This window comes from Cucumis melo, chromosome 7 (genome assembly GCF_025177605.1).
Source record: "Cucumis melo cultivar AY chromosome 7, USDA_Cmelo_AY_1.0, whole genome shotgun sequence".
NCBI lineage: Eukaryota > Viridiplantae > Streptophyta > Magnoliopsida > Cucurbitales > Cucurbitaceae > Cucumis > Cucumis melo.
In genome coordinates, this window is record NC_066863.1 from 21,773,210 (window position 1) to 21,783,241 (window position 10,032).

Here is a 10,032-nt window from a genome sequence, read left to right on the forward strand (position 1 = left end):
TTCAATAATGGTGTAGATGATTTGCACATACGTATACTTTTCATATTATAATACATTTTTACTTTTTACATTTAGAGACAATATATGGATGGTCTATCTAAAAGACCTATCTCATGATTTCATAGCACATTAAATGAACTATGAATGTTAAAGATGAGTGGGATGGGGAAGATTGTTAAAAATAAAAATAAAGCACAAGTTTTACAAATAATTTTACTTTCCATTGCAATAGAAATGAGAGGTTTATAATGAATGTAGCTTAGAAATCTTTACTTGATCTTCAAAAAATTTTGAAAACAACAATAAAAGAATTAACAAATTTAACTTTTCAAATGAACTCAGAAATGAAATCAACCATTAATAAATTAAAATTAGTATTTGACTTGTTTAATTTTATAATTCAATCATTATAATTTAGAACAAAGGAACCTATGACCCAGGATTATTTGGTATCTAACATTGGTGTACTAAAAAGACTAGATTTTTTGTCATGCAAAGTATTATCTAGAAAAGTGAAAATATTAACAAAATATAACAAAATTTGAAAATCTATCATTGATAAACTTAATATCCATGTCTATTATTTATAGATTCTAAAATTTTGGTATACTTTATAAACAGGGAAATTGCATCAGATGACAAAAAAATTTAGAAAAAAGCAGCCCAACACCTCTTTTTTACATATTACAAATATAACAAATATGTCAAGTAATTAGATATATCAAACGACTTTCAGAAGCCTATCAAAGGGCTATCAAAGGGCTATCCACTTTTTAATTTGCTACTTTTGCAATTTAAAAAATGTAGTGACATGAGTCCTATTATCATAAATTTTTTTGCTATTTTGCAAACCCCCTTATAAATATTTTGATTTATTTTGCTATATTTGAGAACAACCCTAACAATAATAAACAAGGATAACTTTCAAAAGTAGAAAACTAGAAATGGAACTATTGATATATGTTTGACACAAAACAAGATTCAAACCAAAAAAGAGTCCCAAGGAATATCCACTTATGTAAACCCACATCACAAATACCTGAAAGAACAATACCCTAACAAAAAAAATCCAACTTAAGAAAATAAATCAAAATAATAACAATAGTATTAAAAACTCCCATATAAAGCTTTGTTCAAAACACTTACCAACCATCCCTTCAGAGCACATTCACGAGGAAGTACTAAACTTATACTGTAACGACCCAACTATTTATACTAAGCTGAGATCATTACTATTTAAAGGAAAATAAAACTTTTTAAATCAAAATGGAAAATAAAAGAAATGTTCATAATCAAAACCTCAAATATTCATTAAAATCATAAATAAACAAATGTAAGTAGAAATAAATCTAAAAAATAAAATCCTAGCTCGGACCCTATCTAGTTTTAAAAGAGTAAAAATGAAAATGCATAAATACTGAAATTAAAACTAATAACATAAATGCGGAAGCAGAAATGTTCCTTATGGCACGCCACAGTCACTTTTTGTTATTCGCCAGTTCTCCTCTGCCTTGACCTCTCCCCTGCCTAAAAAAAATTAAATATTAAAGAGTGAGTATAAAAATATACTCAGTAAGGGACCTACTACTAGTCCCGCTATGTGTCTGTTAATTTCCTATTAGAGTCCTATAAAGTATTACCCCTAATTAAACTAGCACGTTTCCGAACACGCGCAATCTATGATCTCGTAGGAACATTTCTGGTCTTTGATGAATCCAAAGGAAAACCTAGGACAAAACTGGTCTTCGGTGAACACAAGGAACACACTTAGAACAAAACTGATCTTTAGTGAACTCGAAACAAACACTAAGATAATCGGGCTGTGAGTGACCCTATTGAGTCACTTGTAAATATCTTATACTGGACTGGTGATCCCGTCGGACTACACAGTCATAAAAGGTGGTGATCTCGAGGGACACCTATGTAGGTACGACTCTAATAGATAAAGCTAACAGTACACCTTATCCATAGCATGTAGCACAACGTAACATCATAAGCATGACATGAATATTAATCATAGCATTTTTAATCATGAGAGTAATATTTCATGCATAAACATCAACATCATCAAATATCATCATCAACATAACTCAATCATAACTATCAGTCATCATAAACATAAACTTTGTTATGATTATCGATCATCATAAACATAAACTCATTATGCATCTTAGCTACATCAATGCATAATGGAAAATTACATGCAAGATCTTACTTTAGTTCGAAGGTCTAGTAGAAGAATCTCTTACCTGGAGATTAGCTGAATCCAAAAATACAATCCTGACAGCAAGGTCAAGCTTCCCAAGAAAATTCTAAACAGTAAGGATAACATACTAAGATAATAAACTTAATGGTTGCTTAAAAACCCAAAATCCATTTAATTTAACTTACCTAAAGTTGAGGTCGAATCCAAATTACCCTTGATTGAAAAAATTCCGCTCAAACTTCCAGTTAAAATTTAACCAAATTAATCCAAAATAACATTATTTAGGGTCCAAAATTAATCTTCGTTGGGCATTAACTAAAACTCAATCAAACTTACCAAAAATAGGTAAAAAAAAGAGCAAAAAACAAGCTTGACGGCTCAAACTGGCTTGGCTAGAGGGGGACCCGGCTAGGCAGCTTGACTTGGAAGACAGGATGGCTCGACTGTAGAAGACGGGGCGGCTTGGACGAACTTGGCTCGGCTAAGGCATGCATGTAGCTCCACTTACGCAAGGACGTGGCTCAGCTGCTAAACGACTTGTACGGCTCGGCGGACGGCTGACGAATTGTGAAAACTAGTGGTGTACATGAGGCTTGCGATGACTGGTGAGAGAGATCAGAGCTTCGAACGGTGAATGGCGAACACGCGGCGACTTGCGAATGGAGAGGAGAATCGAGCGACGCGAACTTTGATGGAAAGACGAAGTTTGAGACAGCTAGAGGATCAACTACGTGAAATGAACGATCGATGGATGACGGGCGAAAGAGACTCATGGATTTGAACAGTGGGTGTGCAGTGGTGGTCGGAGGAAAAAGGATGACGGCGGGCTTGAGTAATTAGGGTTTGTGATGAAGAAGATGGTTTCCAATGAGGAAGATGATGAATAATAAACACATAAACCGAAGCCTATTTAAAAGAAAAAAAAATAATAAAATTATTATTATTTTCTTTTCTTTTTCCTTATTCTTTTCCAAACAAAAATAAATTTCTCTTTCTTCATTTAAAACTCATCAAATTTCCCTTTTAACTCAAATCTTCTCTCTTCAATAACTTGTCCCACCAAATCCTCTTTTTATCTTCCCAAAACAATATATATTCTTAAATAATTATACTATATTCATAATATAATTATTTTAACTTCAAATTCAATTAATTATATAATCACATATATAATTAATCATAATTTCTTTAAATACAATTCCCCCGAGCACAAATCATTTAAAACAACCAATTCCATTCATAAATTCTAAATTTCAATTAATTAGATATTTTTCCAAAATATCTAATAAATTCTAATTTCTACAAGTCAAATATTTTAACAATTAAATCAAATAACACCCAAAATAATTTCAACAATTGTCAAAATTAAACTTAAGATAATTAAGAATAAGATTAACTTAATTTGGGGCGTTACATATACTTACCCCTATAGAATGAGTTCTGTAATCATGCTTTCCAAATAAAAGGCTGCCATTATAATCTCTATTATTTTCAAGTTTGTTCATTAGATAAAGGATCCAACATACGTGTGAGAGAGATTCTAACCTACTCATCTATCAAAACAATAAAATTTATTCACAAAATTGCCAAGTAGCCCCCTCCAAAAAATTCTTTGTCATGGATGATATCTTTAAGCTACTACTCCGACAATTAAAGCTAAAAAGGTAACAACAAAGGGCCTCACACAAGGTTCTTAATTATCCAAAAACATACATCATGATATTGTACAGTAGGTTGCATTTGTACATTCATTCTCAAATCAGAATACCAACAATTCCAGAAAAAATTCAAATTAGAGAAAAAATTAGAGAGAGAAACCCAAATAAAAAACTAAACAGAAATTGAAGGAAAAAAAATACCTATGCGTGCCCTAGCTTGAGAGGAAAAAAGAGTAGCTATTGGTGCATGCTCTAGCTTGGGAGAAGAAGAGGGATAGTTGTGCGTGCCCTAGCTATTGGTTTGATGGAGAGAAAGATTTGAAGGGAAAATTGATAACGAGTAGAAATACAGGTTATTGTAACTTTCTAGGTAGAATAATGAAACTTTAACACATAAAATAGGAAGAAAACGCATAGTAAAATAGAAAAAATGATTATGTTACCTGTTATGGATTACAAAAGAGATTTATCCTTGTTTATCGTGTTTTTCATGTCTTTATACAGGTTTTCGAGCAAAATAATGAAAGAGTAGCATGGTGAAGAAACGTTAGGCGAGGAGACAATGCGGCTAGTATAATGAAGCTAGGCGTTCTAAAGCACTAGTAGACAAAATGGTTGGCGCGAAGGTCAGAAAAGGATGAAAAGGACGTCTGCGACTCAAAGCATCTTTATTAGAGAATTAAATGAATATCAGACTATGTCACATCTTATCACACCATGCATATAAATAGCGATTGCATCTTTAAAGAGAGAGGGGTGTGAAAACCTTCACCATAAAGCAAGCTTTCATTCTATATTCCCTTCAATTCCTTTGTTTTAAGTGGGAGCTTAGAACAGAGAGAGATTCCCTTTTGTTTCCCCTCAGTGTAAAAGACAAAAATCAGAGCCAAAGAGTATGAGAAATCATACTTCGTAGAGAAATCATACTTCGTAGCTAGCCTCACTTCTGTATATGATGTTGCTCGTCTCAAAGATTTAGTTATGAATTTAATGCATTTCTAATTTCATTCTCCCATTTACTTATCTTGCCACTTCACATAAGTTTAAGTAATCATGTGTAAATAATGTAAGGCATAGTTTGCTAGAGAATCTGGATGTCTGCATTATTTGCCTTGTTCAGTTAAATGTAACCATTAATGCTTTGTCCTATTCGAGATAAGACAAAGTGTTGACTGTTGTCATTTGACGCGTGATGACCCGAATTTAGTTAAATAGACGACGAGAGGATTGTGGCAATGTAATCTTGTCTCCAAACTTAATTATCTATGGCATACATATCAAAAATGCGAATAATGTTTAGTGAAAGCAACAAAAGGTTGCTAGCCTTAATTTAAGATGGATTGCTTATAATTCATTCTAAAAGATCATATATAAATCATCTCTTAATTTTAAGTACTTGGATCTTGAAAGCGATCAAGTATGGCAAAAGCACCGAGAGGTTGCTCGCCTTAATTTGAAGTTAACAAATGCTTTATATCGCCTTGATGCATTAACTATCCTTGCTTTACACTTAATTAGTTAGATATTCCAACATGATATTTCCTAATACCTGCTTGAGATAATTTATGTGCATAAGTCTCTATTGTGGATTTGTCATGCTAAGCTCTAAGTGAGCGACTGAATAAGGTCATGCGTTAAAAGGTACATTCTTATTCATGTATTGCCAACTTTCTAAAGATATGCATGTTTTGCAAGTTTTCCTCTCTATCGTCTAAGTGTAACCGAAGAGGGGTTTCCTGGTAAGTCTAGGGTCGAACACAGGGAATTTAAATGCCTAATTGTCTTATTGCACAACTAAATCATGCAGTATAAGCTATACAATAATGTTATGCACAATGTACTTTTATCCTAACTATCTACATTAAGGTGCTTGGCAGTGCAAGATGAGCATAGTGAGAAAAAGATGATGGTAAATGAGCTCATTTTTAAGCATGGCGATGAATGAACAGTTTAATTATCTAATTGCATTGATTTGTATTTTAATACTTCAAGGCGATACAAAGCATATATTAACTTTGAATTAAGGAGTGACCTCTCGACGCCTTTGCCAGACTTGCTTGCCTCTTGGGATCCAAATAAACAAAGTTAAGCTATTATTTATATCTAATCATCTTGATACAATGTTAGTAATTTATCCTTAATTAAGGCAGACAACCTCTCGGTGCTTTCATCACACACATTGGCCTCTCGACAATGTATGTGAATGATGAATTTGGCGATAAGATTGTATCGTTACAATCTTCTTGCCACTCGCTTAGCTAAATGTGTGTTTTCACTTGTCAGGCGATTAATCATCATTGTTCTTCTCTCGAATGTATAATGCTTTGATATCTGCGTTTAACTCAACCAAACTCATAACACAAACATTATGATTCTCTATTTATTAAAAACACATTTCATTGCTCACAAGTTAACCAAACAAATTTAACATGGAAAGTAAAAGAAATATGGGAGAATGAAAGAAGAAATGCATTGCTTTTATAAAAATAACTTTAGGACTCTTGACCATGATGTACAACTTACATAACAATACAAGAAAAATATAAAATGGAATACAGAAGGTGTTATGCTGCAGAGTATGATTTCTCATACTCTTTACCTCAGATTTTTGCCTATTAATGAAGGGGAAAATGGAGAGGATGAACTCTCTCTCTCTCTCTCTTTTGTCCTAAGCTCTGACTTAAAACTTAAGGGAAGAGAGAAGATGGACGATGTTTGAGCTTGCTCTCCAACCAAAATATGCACACCTTGTTCTGAAGTGAGGGGCTTTATTTATAGGTGAGGACTAATGTTGAAAGGACATTCCACTCGTCATTAATGCTTCTAAAATGCTGCATCAGCAATGCACATATGTCTCTTTGTCCTTTTTCTGACATTCACACCAACCATATTTATCTGCTAGTGCCTCAGATTGCCTAGCTTGCTTTCTTGTCGCCATGTTGGCTGGATACGTCTCCTCACGTAAATGTTATATTGTCGAGCTTCACTTCTTTTGCCTAAAATCCTACGATAAAAGCACTAAAACACAATAAAACAGGGATGCGGTTCTTATGCACAATGTTATTCATAAATTAATCAAATTGCCTACTTTTCCCTAAATTTTTTCTATTCTTATGTGATTAAACTTCATTATTTTACATATGCTATAACAACTTGTATTTCTATAAGTTATCAATACATGAGTTCACAGTTTACTTCATTTCGCCGCCATCTCCATCTTGTTGTCCCCTTGCACATTATTGTACATACAAAGGATAAAAATATATTGTTCATATCAATATGCTGTATAGATACTGAATGAGGTTAGAATGCACGGTTAACCCTTTAGGATCGCCAATTCCCTATGTTCGAACCTAGCTTTCGTAGGAAACTTTTTTTATCGCTCACACTTGAACAGGAGAGAGGAAATTTTGAACTATAACGTTTAATTAATGAAGTTAGGAACGTGGTAGGATTGTGTCCCTTTTATTGCATAGCCCTAGCCTAGTCGCGACTATAGTTGCATAATTAGAGCTTAACATGTTCTATTCATGAAATGATTTTGTAATTAAATTACAAAATAAGCAAAAATCATGTGTAGCCGTAGCCCTAACTTGAGAGGAAGAAAGATTTAGAGAGGAAGAAAACTCGACAGTTGCGAGGGAGAGAAGAGAATCGAATGACAAAAAAAAAAAAAAAAAACAAAACCAGAGAAACTATTGTTTTTTTTTTTCCGACAAATTTCTAACCAATAGAAAAATGTTTGTATTGTTTTGAGAACAAGAAACAGGGAATGTTATCGAACACATTCGTTTCTTAAAAAATTAGAAACAGAAAACAGAAAATGAGAAAGTGGAGGAAATTCGATTGTGGCTAATTTTTACAACATATAATTGATTTTTGTTGGACCAATCTATAAAATATACTAATAGCTCTATTATCCACTCGACTATTTGTAGAATAAATTAATGTTTTTATTGGGAGAGATTTTATTTATTTTCTTTCTGATCGAAAGTCGATTCTCATCCAATATCTTGAGTATATTTATAAATATACTATATTGTATTATAAAAATGGTAAAATACATTGTAAATACCACGAATTATTTTTTTTTTTTTGTGTGTTTACCAATATATTATAAAATGTAAATATACATCAAATATATTGTTCGGGATTTAAAATGATGTATTTTTACAAATTGTAGTATTTGTATGCTTATCATCTATGTCATATTTATCTCTAGAAAATTCAAATATATTGTGTTATATATATTATGTATATGTATATGTATGTAGGTATGTATACGTACGTACGTATGTATGTATGTATATATGTATGTATGTATCTATATATGTATGTATGTATGTATGTATGTAAGTATGTATGTATGTATGTATAGATATCAAACATACCTTATTTTCTCATTTGGAACTTATGTTGATTCTTATTATCATTTATGATGGTAACTAATTTTTATTTTTTAGAGAAACTTTTCTTATTTGTGTAATTTTGAAAGGACTATCGTTTTTTTAGTTTTTATATATATACCAAAATTTGAAAACTAAAAAGACTAGTTTGTCTTCTTTAATTGACTAAGATTTTTCAATATGTAGTCAGGAAAGATCAAAACTATGATAGATCAATTGTAGGAAAACATAATTTTTAAAAATCCAAAATAAGCCAACAAGAATTTAGCTCAACTGGCATCTGTATATACTAGGGGTGTAATTGGGTCGGGTCGGGTCGGATTTTCTTCAAAATCGACCCGACCTGAAATGTACGGTTAATTCTGAAACTCGACCCGACCCACATTCGGGTTGGGCCGAATGGGTCGGGTCGGGTCGGTTTTTTTTCCGCTCCTCCTCCTCCTCCTTATTGATGAAGCATAAAATAAAATAAATATGGGTATAATTTACATGAATGAAAAAGTTATTTAGAAACCACTTCAATGAAAATAAATATGGGTCTAACATTATACACCAAAATAAACAATTAGCTCCTTGAAACAATTAGACACATAACTTTGTCCTAAACAAAGTTTATGGGCAAAATGCTTATTGAAGTCCACTTATTGATGAAGCATCTTTATCTCTTTTAGAAGAAGAAAAATAGAAGCACCCAATAAAGTGAAGGAAGATCGAAATTAAATATATAAATTCTCACAGTTCACACTAAAAATGAAAATAGAAACCATGAGAAGAAATAATCAAAGGCAACGATAATGGTGACAACACAAGCTTGTCCATCTCCCAAATGATAATCAAAAGCTAAATAAAGTATAGTTAGTTCTTTAATTTGTACCTACGAGAGAAAAACATATATCTGCACTTGGATAAAAAGTAAAAACTGCACATAAAGTATATTACTAAAGTATATTACTTAAAAATGGAAAATAGAAAACAAAGGAAAATAAACTAAGAATCTTCTAAGGACACACATAGCGGGATTAAAGAGTTGATAGTAGAGAAGCTACTGGCCCTTCAAATCCTTACGCAAACAACAGAGTTTACAATTGTGAAGGTATGAATTAATGAACATCTTCACGAGACCACCTTGTTCGTATAACCCAAAGTGCTTCCATCACTGAGCTTCAAGACACTAAAAAAACAAGATTCGATATTTAACAAGTTAAAAATTTTAAAAAAATGTAAATAAAGATTTGAGAGTAGGGATTTAAACCATAGAGTCATTATTCAAATTCTCAAATGCTGCTTCCATCTTCTTTCCTATGTTTATGAATTCTAGATCAAAATGATAAACAGTTAGCTTATATGGGATAATTGAAAATTTTAAATGCGTACTTCAAAAAGAATATTACCTTCATCAATTTCTTCAGCCCCGTCAATTTCTTCAGTCATGTCATCCAAAGATTTAGACTGAATCCAATTCTGAGCACAAATGAGTGCCTTTGCGTTTGAGGAGTTAAAGAACTTCGAAAAGAATCTAACACCCGTCCTCCAGTGCTAAAGGCGGACTCAGAAGGCACAGTTGATATAGGAATACTGTAGATGTCCCTAGCTACTTGGCTAATGATCTTAAATCGAGAGGAATTCACCTTCCACCAAGTTAGCAAATCTAAATATTCATCACTCATACAATCTATACGAGTCTCATCCAGATAACGAGTCACCTCTGTTTTAGCATCATCTAGACATATTTTGTTACTTTGTTTAAATCTATCATGAACAG

The 10,032-nt window shown here is 32.4% G+C and overlaps 1 long non-coding RNA gene across 1 annotated transcript; it reads right to left on the reverse strand.

Annotated features, from left to right (window-relative positions):
• Positions 1–9,322: 9,322 nt before the first annotated feature.
• LOC127150142 (uncharacterized) lies at positions 9,323–9,787 on the reverse strand. The gene is made up of 3 exons (XR_007822149.1): positions 9,662–9,787; positions 9,523–9,584; positions 9,323–9,441 (listed from the first exon to the last, which is right to left on the reverse strand). It is a non-coding gene; the product is annotated as an uncharacterized LOC127150142 (long non-coding RNA).
• Positions 9,788–10,032: the final 245 nt, after the last annotated feature.